This window comes from Neopsephotus bourkii, unplaced genomic scaffold (genome assembly GCF_033783945.1).
Source record: "Neopsephotus bourkii isolate Nb327-2 ecotype Australia unplaced genomic scaffold, CSIRO-AGI_Nbou_v1 NB_1539, whole genome shotgun sequence".
Taxonomy (NCBI): Eukaryota; Metazoa; Chordata; class Aves; order Psittaciformes; family Psittacidae; genus Neopsephotus; species Neopsephotus bourkii.
The window spans coordinates 653287-663032 of NW_026902015.1; the positions used below are offsets into that span (position 1 = coordinate 653287).

General features: G+C 42.4%; 1 long non-coding RNA gene across 1 annotated transcript; it reads left to right on the forward strand.

Annotated features, from left to right (window-relative positions):
* Positions 1–2329, forward strand: LOC133221432 (uncharacterized). Its single transcript, XR_009728002.1, has 2 exons — positions 1–415; positions 990–2329. It is a non-coding gene; the product is annotated as an uncharacterized LOC133221432 (long non-coding RNA).
* The last annotated feature ends 7417 nt before the right edge of the window (positions 2330–9746 follow it).

The window sequence follows — 9746 nt, forward strand, 5'->3', positions numbered from 1 at the left end:
GACCCAAGCAAACTTGTACAGTCATCCTTTACATGTTATCATTGTAAGGGACTTCTCAACACCTGCTTCCTTGCTCTCACCCTCTCAGGCTGCAATGGGCTGCAGCTGAAACAATTAAGATGAACCGTGGCAGTGGCAGGTATTCTAGGAGCTACACAATAGGGCTGAAAGTTTGATCTAGTGTTTTTTTTTGCTCTTCTCTTTCTGTTTGTCTGTGCTTGAACAGGGGAAGTCTTTTCTGACTGTTTCAAAAACCTTATCAAGCCTTGTATGATATCTATAAGAGGTCACCATCTGGAGATGATAGTATATAAAGACATAGAAGCTATGTTAAGTTACATGGGATGTGGTTACTGGTTCAGTGGAAAGCCCATCAGAGCAGTGCTCTGGAGTCTGCCCAAGCTTCCTTCTACTGGTGAGTTTGAATATTCTTACTTAGACCTGGGTTGTCTTGAATGTTTTGGATCCTTTTTGGGGGCAGTGAGTGCCTTGCAAAGTAAAGGAGGCTGCATATACTGATGCATGGTCAAGTATCTCCAGTTTGAACAGTGGGAGTCAGTGGCTGTTTGGGCTTCTTGAGTCTGCCATGTGCGGTGGAAAAACATCTCACAATCATCTCAGTTCATTCACATTCAGGCTCTCCTGTACCCTAAGCCTTACGGAGTAAGTTTTGTTAGGGTTAAGGTTATAATATGAATGAATGAATATGCTGTAAATATCCTCAGCTGATATTCATCACCAGTACTTTCTTTAAAATAATCTGAGGATATGTGAAATGTCTTGAAAAATCTTCATGTGTTTTGGCATAAATGGTATTCTCTGCCAAAGGCAATGCAGTGTGTCACACAGTAGGGATACAGTAATGGGTTAGTGAACAATTATTGCTAGAAGCTGGCCAGAAGACAAAATATATGTTAATAGTTGTCTTAGTTAGATTGTTATTTCCAGTTTCATTTAATGGATCGCTCACGGTATCTGTTTCATTGTAGCAGCTCTTCTGCAATGATCCTGTTTCCCCCATGAGCTCTGGGAGGCTGGAAGGTCCTACAGTAGTGGGAGCCTAGGAATGATGAGGCTTGGGACCCACCAGAACTGATCTTGGATCATGGATAATTTACTTAATTTCAATTAAGTATGAAACCAGCAGTGAGTTAGCAATCGGTGTGAAGTTAGGAGCCTCAGTTCTTTGTTGTATCTAAACTTACACTGCATTGCTCCTTGTTTCTGGGTCAACTTCATGTTTGAACACAGAAGAAGTTTGCTTTGATATTTGAAACAAGTTGGTTTTGACCCATGGAATGTGTGTGTGAAACTTCCTCTCAACAGCCCTTTGTCCTCTGTAATACTCCAGTGAGCCAGAAGTCTGGCAGACTAGATCCTAGATTTACACGTGTGCTGATCAGTCAAGCCAGTTGCTAACAGCACTCCTAGCAGCTGAGCTTTGCCTGTTTTTCTTTCAGTTGCAACACTAATTTTGGTCTCCTTCCTCATCCTGCTGCCAATTCATACTACAGCCATGAGAATATAGTCATCTTGGAGACTTAAGCACCTGGCAGTTGGCCATGGGGTGAAAAAGAAGTGACTGGTGCAGAAGGAATCACAGACAAATGATCAGAGAGTATAATCAAAACCATGTTATTTTCTTAGGAAACCTGCTAAAATTGAGTAATTTGAATATAAACCACAAAACACCATGAATTGGACTTTAGCAGTTTTCTGGCTCCTGTGCGCTGTGCCAGAAATTTGAGTTGCCATTTGGAGGTCCTGCTTCCATAGGGACATTTTTTAGATGGGCTATGGCCAGCATCACAGCTCTGGGGCATCTTTTGTAGAGATGGGTCCACACTGAGGGTCTGTGAGAGCTGAGTGGCTTGGCTGTTCAGTCCTCTGGCTCTTGAAACACCACAGACCTTGTGTCAGAGCGGGGATGCTGTAAAAGCAATGTATTTCCTCTTCCTGTACACCAAGTGCTGCAATATATACAGAGCCCTAAGTAAATCATCTAGGATGCATAGCTATAAATTACAGCCCCCTCCCCCCCAACAGGCTTTTAAGGACAACAAAGCCTCACCATATAGTTCTCATGTATTCCTTAGTAACCCTGTAGGACTCCCTCTGTTTGTGACTGTTTCTGTTATTGTTGGAAGATTAAACCTTCTCAAAGTAGATCATCATAAGGATGGAGTCTGTCCAGTGACCACTTAAGTCAGAGAAAACCTCTTTGCTGCCTGAACCGGTTTGTTGCAGCTGTGATCAAGAAGCGCCTTGTGTACATTTATTTGTTTGTTATCCAGTACTGTATTTAATATTGAGGCACTCTGCTAATCTCTTCAGTGTTATCTGATATTTTTCCAAACTGAAATTAGATAAACAGAGGAAAAAAAGGCCAGTGAGAGTCCCCTATTTTATCAGCACAGATAAGACAGCCCTATATGAATGTTACCAGATGTCCAACATAATTTGGTTACCTCAGTATTGGCAACCAGAGGTATTTCCTGCTGCAAGAATTAACTTATATTGCTTGTGTTACTTCTATAATATATGCTCTTTGATAGGCATTACTCTCTGGCTTTACTGTGAAAAGGATGGACTTGTGATTCAACCACATAACCTGAAGTTGGGATGTCCAGGCCTTTTCCTCTGACGGTATCATGGACGTCAGCAAACTTGCCTAAGTACTTTGTGGACATCTGTCTGCCCCCACCCTTTTTTTCTTCCTTATCCTCCGTACAGCATTGATCGGAAGGGAAAAACAGGAGAAAGTTAATCTGATTGTTAGCAGGTACAGTCAATGAGGCAACTGTCAGCAGACAGACTGCAGTCATTGCTGTGTGGAGGCCCAGAGGTGCTTCCTCCTTCCCTGGTTGGACACCTGAGGGATGATAAAATCCTGGTGCTGCCTCTGCCTCCACTGCATAGCTTGGGATAGAGACCATCCCTGTAGCGTGCTTCCTGCTGATGTGTGGGGACCAGAGGACAAGCCAGACAGGAAGGTGTGTGTATATATATATAGAGAGAATATTCTTGAGGAGAAAAGAAGCTTTCTGACCTGTTTCAGGCAAACATCTGTAGAACCAGAAGCACTCTTGTCAGGGGTGGAGGGGAGCTTTGCTATCTCTGGGTTTGTAGTTGTGGTCCTGAGAAGTACAGGAAGGAAGTACAGGGAAGAAGAGGTGGGAGGAGCCGACCAGTGCTTTTAGAAGATGATTGAAGGTTAAAGGGGTTTTATTTTGCTAAAAATCTTGTGAGATACAGAGTTTGAATGTGTGAGTAAAGGGCACTAATGGGACAGAAGCCTGAAACAACATAGGCTGGAAAGACGCTGGAGCTGTATCAGCACCTACCTCTGATGTACAGCTCTCCTTGTGCTCTCAGGCTGGCTTGTAGGTGTCTCAGTTCATGAATCCTGTGTCCCAACAGGGTCACCGGTGTTGTGTGCACTGCCATGTGAATTCCCATGTAGGCTTCAGGAAGAGGCGCAGACCCCTGGAGAGGAGAGGGTTCTGGTGGCCATTTCCCTCCGCAAAACCTGCATGGGGAGGCCAAAGGAGTTGTGTCCCCTGGTATACAAAAGCAGGTGACCATGGAACTTGGGGGGAGTGGGAGGCAGGCAGGGCAGCAGGTAAAGGCATCAGGCTCTAGGAAGTCAGGTAAGTTAGATAAGAGACAGAGATGTCTGAAGCAGACTCCAGGCAGGAGGATCTACAGTAACTTGTGAGACAGCCTTATCCTGAGGCAGCAGATCTGCCTGCAGGCCGGGTCTCTCTTTTATGCTATGCCAAGTTCCTACTGTGAAGTTCAAGCTTTGCAAAGGCCTGTTGATCCCCAGCCACATGGGAGCTGCTGAGTAAAGGGCCATGGGAGAGCACTAAAGGCTCTCTTGCCCAAAAGACTTAATGTATACTGGATACAGAGGGTTCTTCTCCACCTCACAGACTGTCCGTTTATCACACAGAAGCAGTGATACCAGGCTTCTTTTTAAAAACGCAGCCCATGGTTATAAACTGCTGTTTCAGTTCTATATTATTTCATCATCACAGATACCTCAGGCAAAGCCCATAATTGCAGAAGTAAGCTACGAAACTAAAATCTCATGTGCCTATGAAGAATGCTTTAATACTGAAGTGCATCACAAGGCAGAGATGTACAGATACTCGTCAGGCAGAGAAAAACACAACAGCACTGGTTAGATGAAAAGCTAAGCTACTGGAGATCAAAACTGCACATCTTTAGTTTCCCTTTAAAGGGATGCGAAACATAGCTCTACATGCACACACACAAATGAATCCTGTTTGATTCATGGAAGAGGGCATGTTTATTTTGTATAGTTAGAACTCATAGAATTACTTTGCAGGGCATATGCAATGGGCACAATTCATGTGATTTGATTAGGTAAGGCTCCATGAAGACTCACAGAAGCATGACTCAGTGCTGACTAGAAAGCATTTAGTTTGCTAAGAGCGGACTGCTATAAGGAAACAGAAATTCAGGTGGAACAGGATATAATTGCTGCAGGTACTTTAAAACCACCAGATCACATTTCAGATGAGTCCTATGTAGCTAGCAACATAACAGATCTGCCTGCTGGAAAGGGCAAGACATAAAACTTGTTTCTTATGTCTCTCATGTGGTATGGTAAGAACAAGCCCTACTGCCTGTGGAGGAAAGACAAAGCAGTCTGCATACCCAAGCAAAACTGTTGATCAGCCTGCTGGCATTTAAATCCTGTTGTTCTTGCTCTTCTTCCCTCCATTTTATGGTCTGGTTTTGCTCTTGTGCAGGAGGCCAAGTCCCACCATATTCACTCCTAGTGCTAGGGTCATTATCTGCCTCTTTAAACTCAAGAGAGAGAGGTTCTCTTTTTATGGCTAGCCTCCTAAATCATTGCCAGGAGAGGTGGCAGGCACATAGAGCTGCCTGCCCCAGATGCTCAGCATTACACTGTTGTGCTTGTGTGTTTTGGTTCAAAGACAAGGGATCAGATCTACTTGTGTTGACTGCTGTTGCAGCTCTGAGGACATGAAGTATTAGTCCTGACAGGTAGGGATTTGTTCCTAGTGTTTTGGTTTTGACATGGCCAGATTTTAACAGAGGAAGAAAAGGACTTTCCCAGGTGGGAAACTTCCTGTTCCAGACACCTCCTAGGAAGTACCACAATATTCTGGTTACTAGTTTCCCATTTCCTCCTTTCTGAGAGGGTACCCTTTCAATAAGTCAGTCATTCCATCCCACAGCCAATGCTTTCACCAAGCAGTAATTATTCAGCTCTGAATTTTCTGCCTAAATCCTCATTTCCAATTGTTCTGCCTTACCTCTGAATCTCCATCTACTCATCATGCAGCTCTGGCAACTGTGTGCTCAGAACCAAGCACAGCATTAGCACAGCTGTAGGAGATTCCTAGAGCTCAAACTACATTATACTGATCTAAGCCACGGTGGCTTCATATCTCACTGCTGGTACTTCTCAATTCTACAGTTTTCTGTCTTTCTGAATACCAGCAGTCTAATTTTTATCTTCAGCTGTTGTATATGAGCTCAAATACAAGTAGATATGTACTCATATTATCTAAACACTACCTATGGCTTTCTTCCTCCTCTATGGGCCAGGTAAATATCAGATTAGTTTCTCTCTACCCTATATCAGGACATTAGATGGAGTATAAACAAAAAGTGTTCACTTAGTTGTCAGTGTTTCTGGCTAATCACTAACCCTAATCACTGCTAACATCCTTCACCTTGTAAATGCCTGTATCAAATGCCTTACCTTTCAGTAAGGCATTTGATACAGATGATCTACATCTCTGCTATCAGATGATGTCTTTAGAATCTTCTGAAAGTGTTTGTAACCATCAGCAGAACAAGTACCTTTTCTTGCTAAGATATATTACTTCCCCAGTCTGCTAGCACACCCCTGGTGCTCTATCACGTATCTGAATAATTACCAGAACTACAGCAAGTCCATTAGCTGATTCCCTTGCTGACCCATACAGTAGATTATCTGGACTCCTGCTGTGCTGCAGTAAGCTCACATTTCACAAATATTTTCTTTCTTGCCTTTTATCAGCTGCTGCATTTCATCCTTATTGATTTTCAACTGCCCCTCATTCCAAGTATTTTTAAATAGATTTCCTCCATTTCAGAGTTATCAATATCAATTCAGTGCTTCTGTATTAATAGGCCTTTTTGTATTCCTTTCCCTCCAGACACGTTTGTGAAAGCTCTTCTTTCCTTATCATGCTGGCTGTGGTTAATTTATTGTTGTCAATGCCCTTAGCTTTATTCTCTGAAGCTTATTTGCAGTTCATCTTTCTTCAACGTAAGGCTGCCTTGCCACTTTCTGCTGCATGTAGTGAAACTACAGAGCACAGGGTCACTATGATATTTAAGACAGAACTGTAATGCTTTCTGAGGCTTGTTTCCCTTCTTCCTCTCTTCTCTGCTACCAGCTTGTATTTTGAGATCCCCCAGTGCTGCTACTATCACCTGGAGGAAAAAAAGGCAGAGAAAATTCCCTTTGCTAGATATTGGGATGCTTCCTTTGCTGGGGTAGTGGAGGGTTTTCCTCTTGCATGCAGCCAGTCTCAAGTGCTGCTGCCTGAGGATTAATCCAGGATCTCTTGGAAACCAAAACTTCAAATCATTCTTCAAATTAATTGTTGGTACCACACCACAGGAATTTCAGTGACTCATAAATCCTGTTATTTCAAAGTAAAGGAAGTACTTGAAAATATCACATGGAGCTTGAATGTTCTAGCCCATTTCACAGACCATGTTGTACTAATCGGGACACATTACACCTCTTTGCTTGGACGTTCATCTCCTGTTTCCTGCTCTAAAATGAAGTACAGTAAGTGAGATCTGTGAGTTTGCTGCCACCTCATATGTGTTTTTATATGCCAGACCAGCGTATTATGACTTTCTGGAAAGCAGCCATATGTCAAACAAAAAAGCAGTTGCAAAAAGGAAAAGTTAAGAAAAATGAAAGGATTGTAGCTAAAAGGAAGATATTATTTAGCCGCCTTTGTACTTGCAAGCAACTTTGATATCAAACATACCAAAAGCAGAACAGGATGAACAGCAGAACAGCAACAAAAAAGGAAATATGGTACAAATGTTGGGAAAGATTGCTTTGATCTACTGACAAATTGTTGCTTATTTTCTGCAGCTTAGTAAGCCCACTAGAACAATACCATTTCTTCCTGTTCTATCCTATCCTTATCTCTACTTCTGCAGTAGAGGACACAGCTTGCCTTTTGCTAGCTAAGTCGCATCACACTGCTCTCTGCCATCTTTTGAGATGGTCAGAAGCCCATTTGGGATGAAAACACCGACTCTCAGTATCTCTGCAATAGCAATTTACTATTTTTTTCTTTTTTGAGGGTGAGTAAAAAAGATGCCTTTAAAAAAAAAGTTTTTATTTATTGTTACCTAAATTGGGAAAACCTCCCTTGCTGTGAGGGTGCTGAGGCGCTGGCACAGGGTGCCCAGAGAAGCTGTGGCTGCCCCATCCCTGGCAGTGCTCAAGGCCAGGTTGGACTGGGGCCTGGAGCAACCTGCTCCAGTGGAAGTTGTCCCTGCCCAGGGCAGAGGGTTGGAACTGGATGAGCTTTAAGGTCCCTTCCGACACAAACCATTCTGTGATTCTATTTCTTAATTGCAGTGTGACACAAGACTTCGAAGTTATCTTCTCTGCTGTAGGTTGGAATCATGTTTGAGAAGATCTGGCAGTGTTCTTCTGGGCATGTACAGTAGATTATCCAGATTTTTTTATGGCCCTATAGTTTTTAAGTTCTTCCACTTAAAAAATCTCTTGCACATTTTGAGCCTTGAAAGCTCTTGGCACATCTTAACAGCAATGGCCTACTGAGCTACTCTGAAGAAAGACCAAAGGCTTCAGTTCATCACTTCAAAAGCAAACTGCTTTAAGCTCTTGTGTAACACAGCAGCAGCAGTGAGGTACAGCAGCTCAAAAATCTTGCAGTGGGCTTATGCATAAAGACACTTCAACTTAGCCTGTGCATTCACTAGTAGTCTGTCCTTAACTGGGACTTAGACTGTTCCTCTCTTTCTTTGTTAAAGTAGTCATTTAAGAGAATGGTCATTAGGAATAAAAGGTCAGGAGAAAACAGCACAGGTGACTTCAAAATTATTCCTACTTTACATGTAAGGCAAAACCATCCACAGTCCTCTAAAACATGCCAAGGGATCCTTCAGGTTCATCAGCAATGCTTAATTCTGTACTTTTACCCTAAAATATACTCTTGCCACATTAGAATGCTGGTTTTATGTAACAAAAATTACAGGAACTTTAAAAATCATGGTAGCTTTCTGGTACAACTGGGTTGGAGAATCACTAAAGCTTCACAAATGAAATAGGGGAAAGTGTATGTAGTGTGTAATAGGATGAGCTCATGCAGTGATGGAATTCATCTGACAAGCCACAAACGTATTTGTTTGTTGTTAAATAAATGTTTACAAAAGGGAGTTTAACGACTTCTATAAAGACAGGGGATTTCTGCAAATACAGATTTTGGTATGGTCCTCGGTTCGTGTGTCAAAATGCAGGTAAGCTGAGTGAGCCCTGGCAGATGTACCTGTCTTAGTTTGTATGAGTCTTACTACTGCTCTGGAGATCCCACTTGGAAATACATTTCATAAGAATTAAATGGAGCTCTGGGCCAGTGTATCAGTATTTTGTTTGTGAGCTGCAGGAAGCCTGCCCCAGGTCATTAACAACAATAAAAACCAGATGCTTTCTTTCATTTACAAAACAATTGCCAGAAAAATTCATATAAACAACCCAGTACTGTAGCATAACACCTACACTGAGCATGTGGACTGAGGCACCTGGATTTCTATGACACCTGCAGCACCCACACATGGCCTATCATTCTAAAAGTTAAATTAATTCACACTATCTTAGCGCTATGGACCTTTGGTAGGAAGCATAGATATTGCAAAGTCTTAACTAGGACCACAGGGTCCATAGCAAGAACTGAAAAGTTATCTTCAAGTGTGAAAGGGACAATCAATTTATTTATGTAGATCCTGGGGAAAAATCTTGCTTTCCTCTTGAGGTTTAGTGATTTTAAACCACTGGTGAGGTTTAGTAATTTTAAACTGCTACTGGGAGGGCCCTGATCAAGAACAAATGTTCTCTTCACCTGGCTCTGTACCTCCTCTACAAAATTTCTGACCCCTGCTTTATAGCATCTAGGCAAGATATCACTAATGCCAATATAAGCACCCATCAATTTTGACAGATTTTTGTTGTCTGGTTCTCAATTCACATACGTGTAGTGCATCATTTTACAATTGCTTGCCAAGTTTGACCAAAGAGGTGGCAAAATAGCAAACCACAAGCTCTTATTCATGATGGTTTCAAGGCTGTCCTCCCCCAACTGTATTACACTAATGTGTGCATTATGACCTGAAGCAGAACAGCTAATGCTAGCTGAACTAGATCAGCTGGGACAGGTAACTGACTCCTGGGTGCAAGGAAGATGTAGCTGGGTGGAGACCACATGGGAGCCCTCTCTCTAAACACAGTTGTCAAAAGCTGCACCAAGTAAGAGGCAAATGACAAAATGGTCCAATAACAAGCAGTCTGGCAGTGCAGCTGATTCTTTCTAGCATTCTATCCACAGTAGACTGTGAATATCTCACCAAAGCACTCATACTTTTGACAAAGCCTTCTTAATATAGTTTTTGACCAGAATTTCACAGTACAGAATATAAAAGGGAAC